The sequence below is a fragment of the Dermacentor andersoni genome, chromosome 10 (genome assembly GCF_023375885.2).
Source record: "Dermacentor andersoni chromosome 10, qqDerAnde1_hic_scaffold, whole genome shotgun sequence".
NCBI classification, from domain to species: domain Eukaryota; kingdom Metazoa; phylum Arthropoda; class Arachnida; order Ixodida; family Ixodidae; genus Dermacentor; species Dermacentor andersoni.
The window spans coordinates 121675406-121697591 of record NC_092823.1 but is presented as its reverse complement, the minus strand read 5'-3'; the positions used below and the strand labels follow the sequence as shown (position 1 = coordinate 121697591).

The 22186-nt window shown below is 48.6% G+C and overlaps 1 protein-coding gene across 5 annotated transcripts in view; it reads right to left on the bottom strand.

Annotated features, from left to right (window-relative positions):
- LOC126544902 (spondin-1-like) overlaps positions 1–22186 on the bottom strand; it is a 189656-nt gene that overhangs the window by 62255 nt on the left and 105215 nt on the right. The gene's annotated exons all lie outside the window — the stretch shown is intronic.

The following is a 22186-nucleotide window of genomic DNA, read 5'->3' as shown; positions in this document are numbered from 1 at the left end:
GCCATGTGAGGAAACCACACAGCGGGAAAGTGAAGCAGTCCTATACACTGGACGACTCCGTCAACTGGTATTAATATTGCGTTTCTGCCACGTCTGAGTGAGATTTATTTAATTCTTCTTCTTCGTCGTCTTATTATTATTATTATTATTATTATTATTATTATTATTAGCGGCCGAGACTTATTTCGGCCCCTGCAATCTACTTTCCGTGAGTGAATCTATGTGAGCTCTGTTTGTTGAGGTATTTGTTTGTGAAAACCATGCAGGAGTGAACATATAAAACATATTTCTTAGCAAAGAACAGTGCCGCATGACATCCTTGTATCACAGCAGTGCCTGTGTGCGGGTTAAGAGGATAAGATGACGTCACTGAAGTGATATATAACGCGACAGGTATTGCGGCAAAATACAGGAAGATGGGACGCCCCACAAATGTGTAACCGCTTCATTCTTCTGGCCACCGTATGAAAGACAAAACCCTTAAGCTATACTCATTTCACTTTCGATAAGAATAGTGCTCCAGGAATAAGACAACAAACATAGAATGAACGAGCGTCAACTCAAAGTGACTTGTCTATTACAAAAGTGATGCGAAAGTGACGCCATTATAGTCTTCCTTCTATATAGCCGGTCACAAATGGCAAGACTCCCGTATGCTAAAGCGGGGTCGAATTTACGTAAATTTTGAATTATCAGAGTTCTTTGCCAATGGCTGCAGCTTTAGTTAATAATAAGTCCATCGTCAAGACTGGTTGATGCCTTCTGTTTTGAACAGCCTTAGCGTGAGAAGCCTTCTTTAACGTGATGGTCAAGAGTCGACCCCATGTGGCAGAACCGGTGTCGTCGTCCGCAGCCGCCGGCGCTATGCGTCACAAGATAACATCCCGAACCACAACTACGCAGGCCCTCCGCGTGACGCAGAGGCGTTACGGAAATAATTGAATTTCTCAAAGTAAAATGCCTAAGAAAACTAGTTAAGTCCGGCATACACACAACCTGAAGACACGATAGCGTCGGATTGTAATTTGAATATACGAGAAAATAATTTGCATGCACGAGAAAACATAATTCTTTAACGCGGGAACTCAAGCAAAAGCCCCTTTCTTCCTTGCTTACGGAGGTAGGAACCATTGATGAATCACTGCTTGTAGCCTCTTCTTTACGGGGGCATGAGCCGTCGCTCTGCCCTGCACTGTCGCCGGGAACGGCGCACCATTGTTTTCCATCGGGCCCCCCGTGTAGCAGAAAATCCGGTGTCGGCGTCAACGGCACCCGATAACGCTGTCGCTATCCATTCTTAAAGCCGAAGCTTAAGGGTTTTGTAATTTTTTTTTAATACGGAGCGTGACCTGCTGTGTCTGAAAGCTCATGTAATCGTCGTCGTCTTTCTTTCTGTTCTTTTTTTTCTTTTTGCTTTTGCACTCATTCTATTGACGAATAGCGCGATCCTAACTATACATATAGTCTCAACTTGCTGTAATATTACAATCACCTCGTACAACGCTATCTGCTACGCAGCATAGAACAGTGCGCGCACTTTCCGAATCGCATCGACGTGCACCGTGTGCGCTTCGATGCGCAGTGGTTCGACAACATACCCCATTGAGGCCGGACACTGCGAGCATTTCCCAAAGAGACCGCGGCCCCCTTTGTGAGCAGTATAGTAGGTCGAGAAACTCTCGGTCGTTTGGGCTCTCATACAAAGCGGCTGCGGCCAACACAACCCTTCAAACTTCGTACTAAGGCATCCTCCAAAAACCATCAACGAAGCAATGAAAAACAAACAAACAAAAGAGACTTGGGAACTCTCGGAACTGGGCAGCGCGGCACGGCGAGGTTTGACTCTCGCTTCACTGAAACCGTGCCGTCGCGTGTGTGTGCTTGCGCGGGAGCGATAAGAGCCTGGCCAACCCTACGAAAGGTAGCCGCGTCGCTCTAATTGGCTGAGTTGACACCGCGCTGGTGGCGGCGCCTTGCGGCGGCGCTGTGCGCCTGGAAAGGGGTCCTCCGGGGATCAAGTACGGGATCGGGTCTCGAATGGCGGCAGCCATGCGTGCGAAAGCCGGTGGGCGGCGAGCTCGCGACCTCGCACCGCCGAAGTTGCAGCGAGTTGGCGCTGGACGCGCTTTCACCGCTCGGTTAAAGTGTTCCCGGCGGGAGAAGATGAAAGACGGCTTGCTCTTTGATGGCCGCCTCGCCTTTTCCAGTAGCGCAGGCGTTGGTCATGGCGCTCTCGACATATTTAAAAGCCTTTATCGCATGCTACTCAGTAGACGATGCGTTTAGTAACGACTGTCATTTACAAATAGAGAAAGGGAGAGGAAACCTGCAGAGAGACGTGTGGCACTGTGATATAACATAGTGGTGGAAACGTACCTCTGGTTTTTTTCAGTCCGTATTGGTTTTATTTCATGGTGAGATAAAAGAAATACTGTCGTTTGACCACCCGGTTTTGCCGCTTGTGTGTAGAAGCGTCTCGATCAGGGCAACATACACACACGCATACACGCGAACGCACGTAATAACTAAAACCGTTAGTCGCTATGCTCACGTAACCATTCACACCACAGGCGTGCACATTAACCTCTCACGTAGCGAAGGGGCGCTAAGAGAAAAGTTATGGAAATTCTTTTAAATACCGGTCCAGAAAACACGTGAACCTGCAGAGACCTTCGCGGACAGAAATAATGAGATCAGAACAAAAAAAGAAATGACGATTTCATACATAATTGATGTGTACATAGGTCATAAGTGATACATAAGTGATGAGTGATGCAGGTAACAGAAAAGCCTCTTTTGTTCTCAGCTCCCCCTCCCTCCTCACTGCGCGATAATACGCTAACTCGAACACCCGGCGTTGCCACCACTCTTAAGCCGCTCGGCGCGAGTCCCTGCGAAAATTTCGTTTCCATTGTGCCTAATTTATCACACGCCTGCGTAGATTGAATCTTCTTTCCCTTTATTGTCGGCGCCTCCTCTATGTACGCCCATGAGCAGAACCGTGCGTAGGCGCTCCGAAGTAAAGAAAGGAACGGTCGGGCCTAGGGCGATAAATAATTAGCCGCACTGAGCGGCCTGTCATTTACCCGTACTTTGTTGCCCGTTAGAAACGTGGCTTGCATTATTATAAGCGCCATACTCGCGTTTTTGTCTTCTGTTCGTGTACGGCGAAGACAGTGGCGAGGCACAGCAATTTTCCCTCGCCACTGTTGCTTATGAACGCTATGCACGGGGGCCGTGGAAATTTGAGGAAACTCACTTAGTAACTCCGCGATGGTTGCGACATCGCACGGAGGCGTCCTCGTCGTCTGATTTCTCCGTAGAAGGTTGCATTCGTAGAGTTACAACGCCGCAGCATGCCCCGCTCTGGCAGCTGTAGGCGCTGTTGTACGCGAACTTTGAGCCCAGTTCACTACTGCTTGATTGTCGCAGAAGTATAGCGCTTTTCCCGTTCTTTTCTTTCTGTCCTTGCTCCTTTGTGATGCTAGTGCTGCGCTGTATTTAACTAAATCTGCCGCTACGCCAAACAGCCAACATATCTGTTTCGTTAAAGCATACGTCTTCGCTACACTGAAAAAAAAAACAATGACGTAACAGCAATTTTTCCGGAACTGAACTCACTTTGGCGGCATTCACACTGGCGAGTCGCAAAGGTCACGTGACCAAGCATAGCTCGAAGGGACCACCAATTTTGTCGAGTCACTCGTTGTACGATAGAACAGCGGCACGACTGGCAACGCAAAGTCTGTGAACCAATAGGTGTTGCGCCTATTGGGTCACCAACTTTGCGTTGCCAGAGCACGTGCGAACGGCACCAATCGAGAGACGTTTCGGTGTCGCGACACACAGGTCGTGCTCGCCGGTGTGAACGCCAGTCGCCTTACTCGTCAGTCGCCGATCTGAACGCCGCCTTACCAACACTACGATGATGATGATGGTGGTTCTTTGTTTAATGGCACAGGCCCACTGTGGGGGTTAAAGCAAGAACCAAGGGCACCAGGTTCCACCAGCTTCTGAAGACCTTATTACTACAAATGGGCAACAAGTCGTCAGCATCTACTATGACATCACGTTCTGAGGCCTGCGAAATGCGCGCAGGTGCGCCGCCGCTCTCGGAGGCTGCGTGTTGCACAACACCCTGAGCAATTCGTCAAATCAGAGAAACATTGTTGGCGCGTCTGGTTCTGAAGTGCACATTATTGCAGGGTCATTAGTCCGAACGCCACGAGGAAGGCCCGGTGTGGTGAAATGCAGCAAAATAAACAAAAACAACAAAAAAGATTGGCTTACTCTTCCGAAGTGTGAGCGTGGAAGGTATTACTTTGCGCAAAGATCTTTTAACAAGAGCCTTGTTTGAGCAAGGAAAACAAGCGTCTGGACCGGACATTGCGAAAAAGAAAGAAGCCAATATTTTAAGTTAACTGTGTTCGGGGAAGCTATATACGTCCGGCGTCGGCAGTAGGCTTTAGTTAGTGTGTAACTCAGAATAGCGAACGAACGGCTATAGCGTTCAACTGCTGTATTTCGCGTTGATCCTCATTTGTCCGACAGTCAGTGACGTTAACAGCCATGTTTGTTTTTACAATTTTCTGTCTGGGATGCCGCGCTCCATTCTGCCTGCAGAGGTCATCAACAGTTGCTTTAGCAAATGTTTATTTTCGTTGTTGGTTACGTAGGGCGACGTACGTACTTAACCCTAACCAGCATATTCAGTCATTCTGCAAAAAGAAAAGCAAAACGAAGAAAGCTAGGACGGAAAGATGAAAGAACCCAACTGTGGCGCAAGCTGACATAAACAAGAGTAACTCGTTTTTCTGAGTTTCATTCCTCTTGCACATTGTGCAGGGTCCGGCGCAAAACCAACGTGGTAATGCAGCTTATATCTTGCCCATAGTTCGCCATGGCTTCTATAAACATTCAGATTGGACCTTCATTTATATTGTGCGTTTGGCGTTTATTTCCGTATTCGAGCATGCGCAGGCGAGTCGAGCTTAACGAGACTGACGCCTGCTGGCGGCGTGTTACATCCGGGCTAGCCGGGCTTCCGGTCAATGAGCGAACTAATTTGGAGAGCCGTTATTCGAAACCAGCGTTCAAAGCAAGCCCGGTGAAAGATTACAGTGAAAATAGGCAAGTAGTAATTGGTTGAAGGACGAACGAACGGGGTCCCTCGTTCGCAGGAAGCCAGTAAGATTTTTGTTACTCGCTACCCTTCGTTAAAATCACGCATATTGTTCCGTTGAACCTCAAGGAGATGTCTATTGAAGCCAATGGAAAAGCAACGCAAAAGCTATTTTCTGCAGCGGCCTTTTTCTACCGCTCTGCCTCTTATTGAAATGAAACTAAACGAAAGAGAATTGTGCCACCGTCTAATTGCAGCGGCTGTTCCTTTCACGTAAAATGAACGATACGAATAAAATGCTGTAAGGTGGGAAAAAGACGTCATAGGTTCGGATAATCTGAAGCGGAGTTAGTTAAAAGGTGTAAATAAAGACCACATTTATAGTCCTGGGAGCACTGATACATACACAGGCAAAAGGCGAAGACCAGTTGTACCGTACGTTGTACTGACTTACGAACACTTACATGAGGCTGCGGCGCGGTCCAAGATGAACAGGCTTATGCAGATAAAGAAAATGCAGAGATAGCATAACATCCGCAGAAAGGCGCAAGTAACAAAGTAGAGTTCATAACAAAATGCGCACAAAGTGAGTTATGACACACACACATCGGGCAACAAGTGCGCACATATAAAATGGTAGAGCTGGGTCTCTAGTTTCGTCGATCAGATTTCACTAATTCTGCGAGCGGAAGTAGCTCGGCATCGCAGCGTATTACTCAGTGACGCTGATGGGAATGTGAAGGTAATGTCAATAAATAAGGAAAATAGACCGACTGTGCTCAGCGCCGGCGGAAAATTATGCGGAATAAGGCAAAACAAGCTCAAGAATTGAAAGTGTTATGTTTCGCCTACAACGCGCGGTAATGCCGGCGCGGATGCAACGGACGCCGGGGCTTTGTTCAAAGCGGCGGACATTTTGGCCCGTCCGACGCCGCCTCAACGCCTACCCGCCAAGCGTGTCCAGGCGTGTTTCAGTGCCACGTGTCTTCGTGTGTGCGTGTGTGTGTGTGTGCCCTCGCTTGTCAAAGCGCGGCAGCGGGGAGCGGAGTTCCCCGAATGAGGAGCCTGGACGTCTCTCGGCTCAACTGTTCACGCCGTCGTGGGGGTGAAGGTTGGCGATGCGTCACTACACTCGGTTCAGCGGGTCTCTCGGCCCGACAGTTCGCGCCGTCGTGGGCTCCTGCTGCGCCGTCCCGTGACCTTCATCCCGTGACCTTCCCTCCTTCCCTTTTGGACCGCGACGCCGGGAGTATAAGAGCAGCTGCCCCCGGACGCCAGAGAAGAGGCTCCGATTTGTACTGTTGAGTTACGTGCTCTCCCGTCTCTCCACTTCGGTCGACCTGACCGGCCGCTCTTTTGCTATGTTAGAATAAACAAGTTGTTCTGTTACCAGTCTTCTCTTGCTTTGCCGGGACCTTCGGATGCTTCCAGTGCCCCAGGCCGCCAGGCCAACGCTACCCTTGGGGCTTGCGACCCATTGGCAATAACGGGCGTCAGCACCGAGACCCCAACAACTCGTGCCAGCGGTGCGATTACAACATCTGGTTGCCAGCGGTGAGATCGCGACAACGGAGGCCAGCAGCGAAGAGATGCGGTTGACTGTATGCTGAGCAGCACAACGACCATCCGGGAGCAGCGCAACGAGCCCTGTGTGATGACTGGTTGCCTGCAGCGGAACGACTGCGCTGAAGTCTTGGCTGCAAGGTTTGGTGAGTGCGGGACTTTCTTCTTCTGAGTTTTGCCAGGCTTTTGTTAGTATTAGAAACAGAGCTGGTAATTGTGGTTGTCGTTGCTACCGGGTTAGTTTGCGGCAAGACAATAGTAGGCAGTAGAGAAAGCAGCATTCAGAGCAGCCATGGATTTGAAGTCGTTGCGCAAACCGATATTACTGGAGCTTGCAAAAGAGTTGGGTCTGGATGTCTCAGACAAACTCAGAAAACCAGAACTGCTAAGGGCTATTCTTGAGTTAGAAGCTGAGGATGACGAGCTGTCGGATTGCCTTGAGACCATTGAGGAGCGGGCAAAAAGACATGAGCGCGAACTTATAGAACAGAAAGAAAAAGAAGAGCGTGAACACGCTTTGGAAATGAAGCGTCTCGAGTTAGAGATGGAACGCGCTCGTAATGGAAGTCAGGCACACGGTGCAGGAGAACGAGTATTGTTCAAAATGACTGACCTGATGCGGCCGTTTAAGCTTGGAGAGGACATTGGTTTGTTCCTGGTTAACTTTGAGCGAACGTGCGAGAAGCAGGGGTTCTCTCGGGAAACGTGGCCACAGCGCTTGCTCACTTTGCTACCCGGCGAGGCGGCCGACGTAGTCGCTCGCTTGGAGAGAGAGGAGGCAGAGGATTTCGACAAAGTGAAATCGAGTCTGCTAAAAAAGTACCGGCTGTCAGCGGAGGCGTTCCGTCGGAAGTTTCGGGAAAATGAGAAAGGCAAAAGTGAGTCATATACAGAGTTTGCCTACAGGCTTATGTCAAACATGCAGGAGTGGCTCAAAGAAGAGAAAGCGTTTGGTGACCACGAGAAAGTTCTGCAGTGTTTCGGGCTAGAACAGTTTTATAGTCGGTTACCTGAGAACGTGCGGTACTGGGTCTTGGATAGGCCAGACGTTAGTACGGTGGCTAGAGCCGCTGAGTTAGCCGAGGAGTTTGTGACGCGTCGGGCTCGCGGAGCTAAGGACGGTCAAAAGGGTGAATTTGGCTCCAAGTTTGAGAGGCCGAAGTTCACACCCATGAGAGCAAAGGGGGACACACGTAGTGCGGATGCGAGTGAAAGCAGTCCGACCGAACGTAAGGAGACGGCGGCAACCGAAGCCGAACGCAGAAAGCGGTTCGAGATGAGGCAAGCGCGCGTTTGTTATACGTGCCAGAAGCCGGGTCACTTTTCGGCGCAGTGCCCAGAAACAAAACCAAAAGTCGTGTTTTTTTCATTAGGCAGCACTGACGAGAACATCAAGCTTCTCGAGCCTTACATGCGAGACCTCCTCGTGAACGGGAAAGAGTGCCGAGTGCTTCGCGATACCGCAGCTACGATGGATGTAGTTCATCCGTCTTACGTAGAACCCGATATGTTCACGGGCGAGTGCGCATGGATCAAGCAAGCAGTGGAAGCTCATAGCGTGTGTCTGCCGGTAGCAAAAGTGCTTATTGAAGGACCTTTCGGAGCACTTGAGACGGAGGCCGCAGTGTCATCTATGCTGCCCCCCCAGTACCCGTACCTATTTTCGAACAGGTCCGATCACCTCCTGCGCGAGAAGGGGCTTTTGTTTGGTGAGGCTAGCGTTCAGGCCTTAACCAGATCGAAGGTTCGGGAGCTCGCTGCAAAGGCGGTAGATGCGGGACCGACGTTGTTGAACGATGAGAAAGGGTCAGAGGCGCAGCAAGCTGGTATTCAGAGCACGCCCGAACGGGATAAAATTGAGCCTGTAGCGTTAAAGGCACCAGATACTGGAGAGGAAATTCCCGATGCGGGAAAGTTAGAAGAGCTTCCGGGACTAGGCTCAGTGACGAACAGGAAAGACACCGATCAAGTCATTAGTGACTTAATAAGTAAAGCATCGCTGTCGCCTGAGCAGAAAACCGAACTACACCAGCTCTTACAAGAGTTTCAAGGTCTGTTCTCTGAGAGGCCTGGTAGGACTTCTGTCCTTACTCATGACATAGAACTTACCTCCCCAGAGCCAGTACGATCCAAGGCGTACCGGGTGTCACCCCGCCAGAGCGATATTATGGAGGCTGAGGTAAAGAAAATGCTACAGCTCGGTGTTATTGAAGCGGGTGAGAGTGATTATACCTCCCCTTTGATTTTAGTTGAGGTACCGGGCAAGGAACCTCGTCCTTGCGTCGACTACCGCAGGCTTAATTCCATCACTAAGGATCAAATTTATCCGATCCCTAACATCGAGGAGCGCCTTGAGAGAGTGAGTAGCGCTCAGTTTATTTCCACCCTAGATCTTGTCAGGGGTTATTGGCAGGTTCCACTTACAGAAGAGGCTAGTAGGTATGCGGCGTTCATTTCACCAATGGGGACATTCCGTCCTAAAGTTTTGAGTTTTGGTTTGAAGAACGCGCCATACTGCTTTTCAAGCCTCATGGATAAAGTGTTGCGGGGACAGCAAGAATTCGCTTTACCGTATCTAGACGACGTAGCGATATTCTCCGCATCCTGGCCGGAACATATGGCGCACTTGCGGGCAGTGCTAACCCGCCTGCGCGATGCGGGCTTGACAGTCAAGGCTCCCAAGTGCCAGTTAGCACAGGCCGAGGTTGTCTACCTCGGACACGTAATTGGTCGGGGTCGTCGCCGCCCCTCTGAAATAAAGGTGGCCGCTGTGCGAGACTTCCCGCGACCGCGCACGAAGACCGATATTCGGTCGTTCTTAGGTGTCGCCGGCTACTATCAGAGGTACATCCCCAGGTACTCTGATATCGCGGCTCCCTTGACGGATGCTCTAAGAAAGACAGAGCCGCAAACAGTCGTCTGGGAGGAGACGAAGGAAAGGGCTTTTAGCGCCCTAAAGAGCGCCCTAACAAGCCAGCCGGTGCTACGATCGCCCGACTACACAAAAGGGTTCGTTGTTCAGTGTGATGCTAGTGAGCGAGGCATGGGCGTTGTACTGTGCCAACGGGAAAATGGAGAAGTAGAACACCCCGTCCTGTATGCTAGTCGTAAGCTGACGAGTCGTGAGCAGGCGTATAGCGCCACCGAGAAAGAGTGTGCGTGTATCGTGTGGGCCGTTCAGAAATTGTCATGTTACCTAGCTGGCTCGAGGTTTATCATTGAAACGGATCACTGCCCTCTCCAATGGCTGCAGACCATCTCTCCCAAAAATGGCCGCCTCCTGCGCTGGAGCCTCGCTTTGCAACAATATTCCTTTGAGGTGCGTTACAAAAAGGGGAGTCTCAACGGTAACGCCGATGGCTTAAGTCGAAGCCCCTAACGTGGGAATCAGCCTCAAAATTGCTTGTTACTGATGTTTTTCTTCCTGAGGCAGGATTTTTAACCTATTGCTTTTGTGTAGTGTTTCAAAGTGATGATGTGCTTTTTAGTGCAATTTTTCCGATTTGTGGACGCGTTCTGAGTGCTGCTAAACTACTGTAAGGAACTAGGCAGCAGTATAAAAGGGGAAAGAGCCTGGCAGGGCTTAGTGAGGGTTGTGCCGTGCTTGCTGACTGAGCGGTTGACTTTTGGCGTGGTTCTAACGCTTGCCGGAAACGAGAACAAAAATGTCAACTCTCCCGAAGTCACTTTGCAGTGTCCTGTGTGCACCTGAACGTGAGAACGAGGCCTTCTCTGTGCGCTGCGCTCAAGAAACGCCCAAGGACGCCCAACTTCGGTTATGAGCATCATCGAGCGACATCCCTCCGGACAGCGGATGCAGTCCCCTGACCTTCGGGATCTCCTTCCCCCGGCGGGGCGGTCTGTTATGTTTCGCCTACAACGCGCGGTAATGCCGGCGCGGATGCAACGGACGCCGGGGCTTTGTTCAAAGCGGCGGACATTTTGGCCCGTCCGACGCCGCCTCAACGCCTACCCGCCAAGCGTGTCCAGGCGTGTTTCAGTGCCACGTGTCTTCGTGTGTGCGTGTGTGTGTGTGTGCCCTCGCTTGTCAAAGCGCGGCAGCGGGGAGCGGAGTTCCCCGAATGAGGAGCCTGGACGTCTCTCGGCTCAACTGTTCACGCCGTCGTGGGGGTGGAGGTTGGCGATGCGTCACTACACTCGGTTCAGCGGGTCTCTCGGCCCGACAGTTCGCGCCGTCGTGGGCTCCTGCTGCGCCGTCCCGTGACCTTCATCCCGTGACCTTCCCTCCTTCCCTTTTGGACCGCGACGCCGGGAGTATAAGAGCAGCTGCCCCCGGACGCCAGAGAAGAGGCTCCGATTTGTACTGTTGAGTTACGTGCTCTCCCGTCTCTCCACTTCGGTCGACCTGACCGGCCGCTCTTTTGCTATGTTAGAATAAACAAGTTGTTCTGTTACCAGTCTTCTCTTGCTTTGCCGGGACCTTCGGATGCTTCCAGTGCCCCAGGCCGCCAGGCCAACGCTACCCTTGGGGCTTGCGACCCATTGGCAATAACGGGCGTCAGCACCGAGACCCCAACAACTCGTGCCAGCGGTGCGATTACAACAAAAGATGCATAAAATCTTGCAGAAAAATAAAAGGCAGTGCCGTGTGGAAGCATTCTTTGGGGCCTGCTAGCATAAGCCGTGGCGTTGTATTGCAAAAAGAAGCAATAAAGGAAAGATACGATGAGTTTTAATACTAGAAAGCAATGTACCACTGCCCATTAGGGACGCAGGAAATAATAGCAAGTGAAATCTCTAATCCATGCCTGATAAGTAACCAGATATATAAGGTTGGAATGCAAGCTATCTGATGTCATCCCTTTACAGTCGCAAAACTTTCCAAATACGTTTCCAACTAAGTTCCAAAACTTTCCTTTCATTCTGCGTCCATTGTTATGCTCTCTCGGAACCTTTTGTATGGGTAGGTATAATACGCCAGGCCGCGACATTCATTGGTGTAATAGGTGTAATAGATAACCCGCACTCGTCGGGTCCTGGTAAAGTTTCACTTTCCGCTTGCGATTCGCACCAAACTTTTCACGACCTCATTAACCCATGCCAGAAAGACTGAATGCTGCTTGCAAACATAACCATCGCTCCTCTTTGAACACGTGCGCAGTTTAATTACCCGCATCTAACTTTCTCGTCGTGCTTCTCCCCAAAACAGCTCGCGTGCGAGTTCCATTTGTTTTTAATTTTAACCGACGGAAACGCATATCATTTTCCAGCCACACTCATTTCGTATAGCGGCACTCAGAGCAGACGAAGCCACTGGAAAAAAATAATATTATAGGATCAGACAATATGCAACAGAAACGTAAAACGCAACACGGCGTGTGCTTTTTGGGTTCAGACGTAACGCGCGAACAAGTTCCTCTTTGCAAACTTTATTTAAAGCCGTGGCTGCAGGAGTAAGGGGTACGCAATGGCTTTGGGTCAGGTCATTACAGGAAGACCGGCGCGACAGGCTATATAGCCCCGGGTGCCATACTTCATGCTGGAAAGAAGATAGGGCATCGTCGTCACATCCGGTGTGGTGTAGCAGACGGCATATACTGGGGGAAAGCGATCGGCCACTACGGAGAGTAAACAAAAAAAGGTGCAGACGAAAAGTCTGCGCTATAGAGAAATGTGAGAGGTGGCATCATGGGGCTGCACTGAATGCCCGACAGTTTTGATTTTATATACGTTCTTTCTGGAATGTGCTAGCGTACTGTGTGGTGCCAGAGATGTCGCGAAGGGCAGGCATTCCAACGGCCTTATCGACACAGTCGCAAGTATTGCGTTGCACGTAATGTGTACAGTTGGAAAGAGAGGCGCTTAAATGTTGCGTGGATAGCTCCTACTGCAATGGCGCAGTGTGTAGGAAACAGTTTTACTTGCGTAATGCCTCCTAAAGTACGGCAGAAAAGGACCGCTTGCAGCATATGCACGATGACCTTGCGATAGGATTTCAAAGCGAGCTTTGGCTTATCCAGTGGGGGGAAAAGCGTGTGGCTTCAGTAAGCCTTCTCGCGATTTTTGCGAAGGAGGCAATTAGCTCGCCACATTCTTCATAGCCTAAAGTTTTTGGTGACGGATACGCACGTCACATCGGTCATCGTTCTGTATGCTGTGCATTCCTAGTCCTTATCTAAAGATAACTAAAAACAAGTTAGGCTAGGTTGAGAAATTATTACTTCGAGAGACTCAGTCTTTGCTGGGAGAAATGAAATGATAGATTCTAATAGAAAATGTAGATGGAACATTTCTCCAATAAAAAACGCTACTGCAGAACCCAAATAGAGAGTACCGGCACAGATATATACGTAGAATATATAAAAAAATTTACATACAATTTCCATGAGGCGGAAACTTGTAGACTCTGCACAGCGCCATAAACAACCTCTTCGGATGCTTACGGGTGACAAACACACCAAAAGGGAAAAATTTCCGCACGTCTTTTGTAATCCGACATTTTTAAAAATATTATTATAATCATTGCTAATAACATCATTATAAAAGACAAAATACACGAGGCAACGTCATTATGCGTACACGAGGCCTTAATCAGACAGTAAAATAAATGTTTATATGCACTTCCATAACTATGCCTCTCCACAGCGACTCTGATGTAAGAGTACGTTTCCCTGTGGTGTAGAAAGGGAGTTAGAAATAACAAGCAGATACTCCCACCAAAAGGAGTTTGCAGCACTCCCTTTGAAAGTGAGTATACTTCATCGCGGAGTAAAAATATAAGAGTTAAAGAGGGCTGGTGCAGATACTGCCAACAAAGCAGTTTGGAACATTCCCTTTATTAGCAAATACACTTCATCGCGCAGTAAAAAGGGAGTTAAAAGAAGGGGCATGCAGATTATTTTCTCGCAAGGAGTTTTCAATGCTCTTTTTCAGAGTGAATACACTTCATCGCAAAGTAAAAATAGAACAAAAGGTGGTGCATGAAAATACAGCCTCCAAAATGAGCTGTCAGCACTCCCTTTGAGAGTGACCACACTCCGGCATGGGGCCAAAAATGGCGTTATAGACGACGCAAACGCTTACTCTCGTCCAAAGGAGTTGTCAGCACCGCCTTCAAGTGTGAGTGCACTTCATCGCGCACTAAGAACATTCGACGAAAAATTTCGCTTTAATAGCATTAAAAATTACGTGAGGGCAGCGGCATTTTGGGCGTTATTAACGTGTGCAAAAGACATATAGTTTATAAGATCGTTCTTCATTTTTAACTGTCGGTGTGGGCAATATGTTATAATATTTATTGTGATTTACGTTGTTGCTTCGCTTGTTTCCAATGCCGCTGTGTTAAGTGAGGTTGTTGTTCACAATGATCATTTGACAGTTTATTTGTAATCTCACGGTGTTGCTTTGACTGCTATGTGATGACGTCGCTATGTTTACATAACTGTTTCGCTTTCGCTTACGAAACGACGCCGAAAAGTACGAAAATCTGCAAATATAATACTAGCAGCTGCTCAAGAGCCAACGAGTAGCCGGTGCCGTATTGGCGCGATAACATCTCCTTCTGTCATTGAGATGGAAACATGGAGACAAAGATGCCAAATACAATTACCACAGCTGAAAAAAAGTGTCAACACTCCCATTGAGAGTGGATACACCCAATAGACTTCTCATGGGGTACATCACATCGCTCCGGCGACGTAACAGCGTGATGTCACTGGCGCATGTGCAGTGATCCTGGTTGGCAAAACACAGCCACGACCGGCTTTCTGCGTGGTGCAGTCGCACAGTACTCGGCGTAGGTGGGCGTCATTTGGACGCGTTTCCTTTATTTTTCTATATTCAGGTGAACCTGCACAACTGTCTAGTCAGTCAGAATAGCAGTTTCGTGTACCAGAGAACATCAGTGTGTGGTAAACTGTACGATGAAAGTGTAGTGACGCTGGCTTTTTTTTACATGGGCACGTGATGGATTGTGCATTGAAGAATATCGGCTTTTACATAGAAGTGTGCCACGTTTGTTGTGATGAGGTTAAGTGTGCGGCGAAGTGTGTGTGTGTGTGTGCTGGACAGTGGCTTATGGGGGATACTTTGTAAGGAAAGGCTCCGGATCAGTTTTGACACATGGGCTTTCTTACCGTGCTCTTAAAGCAAACAAGTATTTTTTCATTCCTTCTCCCTTGCCCCAGCGTAGGGTAGCCAACCAGACTCTTCTCTGGTTAACATCCGGGCCTTCCTCATATCCCTCTCTCTCCCTCATCTGAACTCAGGCGCCGCCATTGTGTACGGCTCCACTAAGCTGCCGTGATGGGTATGGCTGACAGTTTCAGACGAAGTAAATCTTGCATATCATTTCACACTACAGTGTCAACGGGGCACAAATTAGTGCCTTCACAACATTGCAGTACAAATTTTTGTCCGAAAGCGAGTCATTTAAGCGAAGTATCATTTCGGCACCATCAAAATGTCCATCTTCTGTGATAAATTGTTTGCTGTCGAAGAGTAAAGAATACACGCAGAAACTCCTCTGGGAGTTGTCTGAGTATGCGTAAGTATTGTGCCACTTGCTCATATCCATGCCGCCCGGTGTCATCAGCGTCATGAAAATTGATCCGACCAGTACAAAGTTTATGAACCCTTAGCAGTCGTTATCAACCTTATCGGGCTATATACAACCCTTATAAACCCTTATCGCTTGTTATCAACCCTAACGGATTTGATTCGACCCTTGTCAACCGTTATCAGTCGCAGTGACGTCACGCTGTTTGAAGAAGGGAGAGGTCTACTGTGCAGTAAGATGATAGTTAGAGATGGCACATGCTGTTAATCCCGGGGTGGTGTCGCCGCTCTAGTTGAGACTGCATACACCTCCTTGTGTAGTAAAAATGGACTAAAAGACGGAACGTGCGGTTACTGCCGCCAAGAGGAGTTTCAACCGCTCCCTTTGGGAGTGAATACACTCAACCACGAGGTAAAAATAAAGTCGAGCATGGGACATGCAATTACTCCCCTCCAAATTAAGCTGTCAGCACTGCCTTTGTTCTTACGGTGCGCCCGCCCCGGTTTTCGCTGTGTTTAAACATCTGCCACGCAAGACTCCATCTTAATAACATTTGTGCGAAATTCCATGAGCCAGTGTGAGGGCCCTCCGCGGGTCTAATCTTGGCGCGTGGGAGCTCCCATACGCACAATGGTCCATGTAGTTAGGGCTTATTGTGCCGCTTTAAGATTGTGTCGTGAGAAGAATAGACTGAGCGCGCCCGCCGCAATGTATAGAACGCCTCCGTCCGTCCGAACAATGGTTTCAGTGCACGATACGCTGAGGTAAGCTTCCCTGCATACGCCAAGTCTGGTCAGCGAGTTCCGAAATGTCGAAGAGATGGTGCGCTGACGTTGCAACGAGGGGATAGGTTATAGGGCGCCGCGTGATTTGTTCCAAACTACAATCCGTGATGTCGCGACCATGCGTGACCGGAGAATAAATATCCCGCGTTATCGCCCTACAAGCTTAAAACATTTTAACCCTGAAAACCGCAACATTGCAAAACTATATTATCATTATTCGTGTGTTCCTCTCTTGAACGCATTTTTGTGTCAAGAATGCCATGCATATCTCATGTCCTAAATTGTTACCGCTAAGTATGGCTCACTGTGGAGTGAATTATAGTTAACTCAAATTCACTTCCCCGTACCCATTTCTTTAAGCGTTGAGCCCTATCACCTAAATATAATAATCTCTATTTAACGGGCACGCATCATTGAAAGAAGGATATACACAGCTGATTGATATCAGTAGTGACATGCGGCCAGAATAACATCCCGGAAGTGGTACAGAACTTTATGACTGTAATACGAGAGTTCGCCTAGCGTTCCGTAGAGCTGTCTCTCCTCGGCGCGTCAATCAGTCCTGCCCACCATTGACGAGGCGACGAAAACGGGAACAGAGAGGGCGAATTCGGACGTCGCAGAGGGGTCGACACTGGTACGAGGCAAAATAATCGCACTCGAACAAGAACCCACCGTGTGACGAGGACGGCGATGCGCCCTGGCACATTTAAGCGTTGTCGTCAATGGCCTTGTCTTGCCGGCAAGGGCGGTTTCGTTTAGCCGCCGTGACGGGCGCAAATAGCTGGCGTCGTGCCCCTTCGCCCTCGCCTACCCTTTACAATCGTCCGCGGTAGGGAGAGGGTAGGGAACGGTGCGAGGGGAGCTAAACGAGTTGCGCGCTAAATGGCTCGATCCACTTCATTAGGCGCGCTCTCATCGGAGGGCGCAGGGTTGTAATGGGGTAAGATGGAACAACAGGGCGAGGAGGAGTGTGGCAGAGAGAGATGAGAGCGAGCGGTGAGTGAAGACGGGGAACCACTAGGCGGCGCTGTAGAGCTTTCTGCTTCAGCCCTTGGAATTTGAAGACGTTGGGGGAAAGGTGCACGGATTTGCAGTTGCGACCAGTAAGAGTGGGCTGAGAGATTGGGGACGAAAAGAAAGAACGAAAAGAAAAAGAAACGAACAGTAAAGAATACTCTACGTTTCATGCTGATTTGTCTTAATGCGTTTCAGACATTCTTAACTATGCGGTCGTTCTTTGCAATGATCAACAGATGTGAAGCATCAGGTGAAGGCACAACGGAAATACAAAAGTAATCAGCTTGCTAGTGATTGCTACCACCCTTCCTAAAGGTGTACATGACACCTATAATCACTCTCTCACTAACTCGCATATTTACACATACATACACGCATGCATACATACATACACACATACAATCTCCAGCGCAAACCACTTGCGTTGATACCGCGCTGCTATGGTATTCCCGGTCACCGTATGCGACCTATAGTTTAATTCTTATCAATGGCAGTTTATACGACTTCAGCTTCACAAAATAGAAAATAAGTTGTTTGGGCCGTAGATAAATAGTTTGTTGACGTTTTGCCATAGCGTCTACAGAGCGTCTAAAGAACGCCTGCGGACTTATGACCTCACACTTCTCGGCGACTGTTATCAACAGACGGTGGCTAACAGATCACCTGACTGACCAGGGATAACAGCAGAATAAACCAAATACTCTTGTTAACGAATTGCACCGATAGACACACCGCGTATGCCTTCTCTAGACAAAAATATAAGTTTATAAGAAGGCATAGCAGTCTGCTTGAAGCATATACTGAGAATGTATAGACTGTCCAAATTCCCTATGTCCATACCGTAAACCGAACACCTTCTGTCTTGCGGCATGTTCCGGTCTCAGTGGAAAAGCCATCGGCTAACACAAGACTACCGAAAAGGAGCAGGACACTCGACAAGAGATGAACAAATGTTGAGTTCAGAGGATGCACTCACTACAGAGAATATTTTTCTTCAGCCTCCGGGTGGCGGGAAGGCAGAGTGAGGTTATTAAAATGTCCCGAGGTTGAATGCAACGGCCGGAAGAAAAGTGAATAAGAGATAAGTCGGAGGGGCTGGAAGGGGGAGGGGGGCAGGGTCTAGAGAAAGAGAATCGCTCTTTCATAATTGGATTTTCGGAGCTCCTTCTTCCCAGAACAACCGCACGGCATAAGAAATCAGAACGAGAAGCAGAGATAGCGTGGAACGAGATCTGTGTAGTACAGTTCCGGAGAATACTTCACGAGTGCTGCTGCCTCTATGGCCGGGACCGCGTGTTCAGTGCCACGGTTGAAAATTAAAATCCCTTCCGCACGTACTTTGTCTCAGTCGTGCGACTTCTCCGTGACTTTGTTTCTGACATTGCATAAAGGAACATTCGCTTATCTGTTTCTTTTTCGTCTGTGCGTTTTCTTTTCGTGTCTACGCGAGCGGTTGTTTCAGAAGAGCAAGCGTATTGTTATAATGGAAGCGCCAGGAATGTTAAGTGCTGACTCTGAGAACGTGTGTAATTTTTATGTGCAGTCGACACTCAATTTTACCGCTGTGATGAACTTTCCTTTTGTCTTCTTTTTTTCCGACCCACCGGAACCGCGTCGGGTTATAGGAGTCTGGCTGTACATTTGCGTTGTGTATTAGTTGCAGAGCTTGAAAGACGACAGGCTTATGTGACAGGCTGCGACCACAAGCCCAAGTTACACCCCGTCTTTCTTTCTTTCTTTCTTTCTTTCTTTCTTTCTTCCTTTCTTTCTTTCTTTCTTTCTTTCTTTCTTTCGTTCGTTCTTTCTTTCTTTCTTTCTTTCTTTCTTTCTTTCTTTCTTTCTTTCTTTCTCTATTTATTTTGGCGTTACTTCCTCCCTGTGCGGCAGAAAATGAATTGTTGTTTCTCCGTGTAAATTGCTGCCCTGAATGACAGTGGCAAACATCCACGGAAGGGTATTGGCCAAAAATCACGCGTTTAAGAGATACAGACGAAGACGAGGTGTATCAATGATTGCGAAGTTATCGTAAAATTCGTTTAGTCGATGAACTGAGATACTCAGTCAAGACAGTCTTTGTGAGCGCATATCTGGCTATTGTCGTTAAATATACCTTCAATGCTTTTTCTTGTTCTTTCTTTTTGTTAACGTCGGTATACAACATCTCCCGTTCAGCGAACAGCGAGTTCAGCATGATCTCACAATCTGCCATTCTTTGCCCGAAAACTACGTGCTATCATTTTGGCACCTGAAATATGATTGGATTGACTTTGCTGAACTGGGTTAAAAAATGCATCAAAGAAGCACCTACATCGGTAACTGCTTTGCATCATTAAGAGTTCTCAAGGGTGCAAGTCGGTCTAAAACTCATACTCTTCTACCCGTGGACAAAAAAAAGAAACACCCTTAAAGATGCAAATAAGTTTGCAGCGTAAGGACTGCGTTTCGCATAGCTTTGTGACATGCAGATGACACGTTTAGTCCTGCAGAAAGAACAGAGCTACATGAGCGTAGCAGTTGCGGCCTGCCATGTAGAGTTCTGGCCGGTCCCTAAACGTACTGAAGCTTACGGAGTACCAGAGCACCAGGGTTTGGACCGCAGCAGCCGCGTTGGTAGTGCCATCTTGTGACCTACCGCAGCACATTAGAAATATTATTGTGTTGAGTCACTGTTCTCGCAAGAACGGCATAAAACGGAAGAGAATATAAATGTTCCATTCCTTAGCGGCTAGAGCTTTATTTTTGATGATTCTGAGAGCCGGCCATTCAGTGGCTTGTCTATCTTCAGTCGAATCATATTATAAACATCAACAATCCACTGTGCCCGAATGAATGTTGCTGCCGTCACCTTCGCACTAACAGATGTGTAGAATGAAACTGTGAGCTACTTGGTGTGCGATAATTAAAAAAAAGCAGGGGGAAAATTAAAAAAAGGCAGTCACAGGACGCCCTTGTAGCCTCTCACTAAAGCAAAGAGATGTCAGGCCGAGATAGCTTTTTGTTTTAGTTTTCCCCTTTCTTGTTTTCATTATCAAACAATTTTATTTTTTTCCTGATACTGGCTCTCCCCATTTTACCTACCCTTTACCCTTTTCCTCTTTGTCGGGGCTTGTTTTGTTTGTTTTATTGCTCTCCTTGTGCGTAGTATATTGCCTTCAGCGCAATAAACACACCACTGTCTCACCGGCGCCGCGTCCATAGCCTCACAATTTTCCTGTTTGTCGCGACTTTTTTTTTACACACGGAGAACACGTTGCAATTATAGGTCTGCATACTCTAGTTGACGTCAGCGACACAAGATGGCGCCATCAGCGCTACTGCGCGCGTCTGGGCCTCCCGTGTTCCCGTACTTCGTGGACTGTAATGCAGTTAGCTAAAAGCCACCTAATGCCGTCCGCCACGGCCGACCGCGATTTGAGCGGGAAAATAACCAAACCGAACTGCCAACGCCAGCCGCTTGCGCAAAAACTGACACAGAAATAAATTTAAGCACAAGAAGAGGAGGAAGCTTACAAGGAGAGAACTTAGGGTACTTGGATGTAGAAGCGCGAAAAGGCAGCTAAGGCAGCTAAGGGCAAAACAGCTTTGTCACAAAGAGTGGCACGTGGAATGCCTTCATATCAGCTCCGGACTGCGCCAATAGCGAGGCGTCTTCTTCTTCCTCTACTTCGTTCAATGCTACGGCATGCGCTGCACTGGTGTGAGAGGAATGGAGTGCAAGCGTTGTATTTACGTGCCGAGTGAGGCATACCCAGTGAAAGAACGCAAAAAAAAAGAAGGAAGAAAGCAAAAAGGAAGTGTCGGTGGACCTGGAGTATACCATGGGCGTTATAGACGACGAAACGCTCAGCGCATCCGATTTCGCCAGGTCCGTTCGAAAAAGCGTTGACGGTGTGTGTATACGGCTTTCAGCCGAATTGCTTGGGTGTCCGGGGCACCGGGAAAGTTATTGGAGCAAAGATGGCTGCACCCGCAAGCAAAAAAAAATAATAAAGAAACAAGAACTCGCGAAAGAAACTAGACAGCGAACGTATGGAGAATAAATAGAAGGCAGTAAACTGACTGAGAAACTGCTCCGCAGATTTCGTAGAATCAGTCTTTTGGTTTTCCATTACTTTGTCTCACTTCTACGTTTTGCGCGTATACGTTTGCTGAAGGCGTCGGTAAAAGCACGGCAACGGCATAACGATGGAAAGTAAAAGGAGTTCGTAACGGACGACAACGTGACTTCTCTCTGTCTCCCTTTTTTTCCCCTTCATCTACACGTGTAACGCGAAGTGAGAAATGCTTCCCGAAAAGAAGGTCACGGATGCCAAGGGGCCGCCCGGTGGAACGGAGTGCCGAAGTGTACGCGTATGTAAGCCATACGTTCCCGAAAAAAAGAAAGCGCCCCAACTTGCGACTCTCCGCTGGCTCCTTGATCTTCGACAAATGAATCCAATAAAGTCCCCTTCGCGCACCATATAGCGTCTCTTCTTTGTCTGTCGGAGCGAACTGGAGAGATCTGTGCGACCCACATACGTAGAGACAGCGCAGAATCGGGAGGCAGGTGAGCTATTGGGGACAGTCCCGGCAAGAGAATCCCCGCGTGCCAGAGGTTCGAGCGCACCGTGTATACCTCTCCCGCGATTCGACACTCTCGGAGTGTGCAGTGATGTAGTTGCCGCACAGCGGGACTGGAGCTTTCAGGGAATTGGGGAAGAGGGTTGAGCGAGATCCGGTGGCTTGGGGAAGCGCTCTTGCGTTCTCTTTTTTACAACGTCCTGCTGGAATGCTTCACTTATCGGAGTGGCCATAAGCCCCCCGGCGTAGCGATAGTCCCATCTCTGTCACGCCGCACTTCGGACATGGAAAAGGCTATAGCCAAGAGGGCATTTCGCCGTCGCACGAAAGTCTTCCCGAAAACGTAGGGAAGCATGGACGATAGGGAGCGGGGCATGCGTTAAACGAGGATAGGGAACCCATAGGTTACAATCTCGGGCTCCCCACTAGCTACGCCTACAAATTGAACTTCACGGTTTCGGTTAGTTTGGTGCTGAGTTTTCTGCGTTTATACGACGAAGTGGAGGTCACCGGGTCAATATGGGTTAGTTGTGCTTTTGTTAATTATCTCTTATTTGCCTTTTTTCCTTATAATTTTTTTAGGAGCACAAGTTTGGTGTGGGCTTATCGCTTTGTCCT